Genomic DNA, 1,226 nt, shown 5'->3' with positions numbered 1-1,226 from the left:
ACACAATTACAGTTTAACGGATGTTACTCCAATAATTCTTGCAAAGCGGCATGGGGCGTAGGAAAAGGCCTATTTATTTATTTATTTTCCTTTTAGGTGTGTTTAGAACATCTAGTAAAATGCAATGTTGTTTAGTCGTTTTGTGCTTGCAGTGGGAAGTCTGACTTGTTTCTATAAATTGATTCTTTCGATCGAATCGATCGAATTTTGTTTCAATGATCCAGCAGTTCTTTTACAGTTAGGACAATGGATTTCAAGCCACATCATTGCATATTTTGTACATGTCACCTTTAACACACCTGATTCATATTATCAGCTCGTTAGCAGAGGTCACCCTACATTTTAGGACACTGCAGTTGTAATAAGAGGTCACAAAAGAATTCAAAGTGTAATACTTTCCAAAATATAAAAAATATACAATCTACTCCACTTTACTACAACCCTGCAATCCTCAAATTTAAAGTTTGCGCTCTATACTCCGTGACGTATAAATCTTCTATTTTTCACTCATCTTTAAATGTACAGCAAGGGGCCCTAAAACTAAACGGCTCTGGCTGTGGGTAAAGACAAAAACTCAGGATTTTCACCCTTCACAGAAAAGATAACTTTTATAGCTTTATTGCGTTTCACCTGGTTACTACACGGTGTGAGGTTAAAAAGCCACAAAACAACTTGCCCTTTTATGGTGCATTTCCTACTTGATACTAAAATCACTAATGTCCTTGGTTAATATCGTGGAACAATGATGTTATTGAGGCATGCAATTGTTTTCGGAGATAAAACCCCTGACTGGCTCAATAAATTTTTCTGCTGATTCAGTATGCCATGATAAGTCCAAGGTTTATGTGCACTTGGACTTGCCCAAAGTGGACACCTGACATAATCGAAATATTCTAATGTAGCTATTTAAAATAAAAATTGAACCCATTTATTTTTCACCTTATGAATAGAAGTGGATGCAGTTTAAAAGTGTACCATTTTGTCAAAGAGATGCAGCGTTAATAAAATGCGGATTTAACTGTGTAACCTGAATTATGTAGTCACTTACTTTTATAAACTGCTTTTATAAACCAGATCTGGTCTGTTAGTGCATTCAATGTTACATAAATGATTAAAGCTAAAAATTTATCATAGATCAATGGTATTAAAATATCACCACCTATTTCAGAACAGGATCATTGCAGGACATTCTTCTCTTAAAATATGTAAAAATACAAAGAAGCCAT

This window comes from Barbus barbus, assembly GCF_936440315.1.
Source record: "Barbus barbus genome assembly, chromosome: 50".
NCBI lineage: Eukaryota > Metazoa > Chordata > Actinopteri > Cypriniformes > Cyprinidae > Barbus > Barbus barbus.
Note: the sequence above shows the minus strand (reverse complement) of the source record.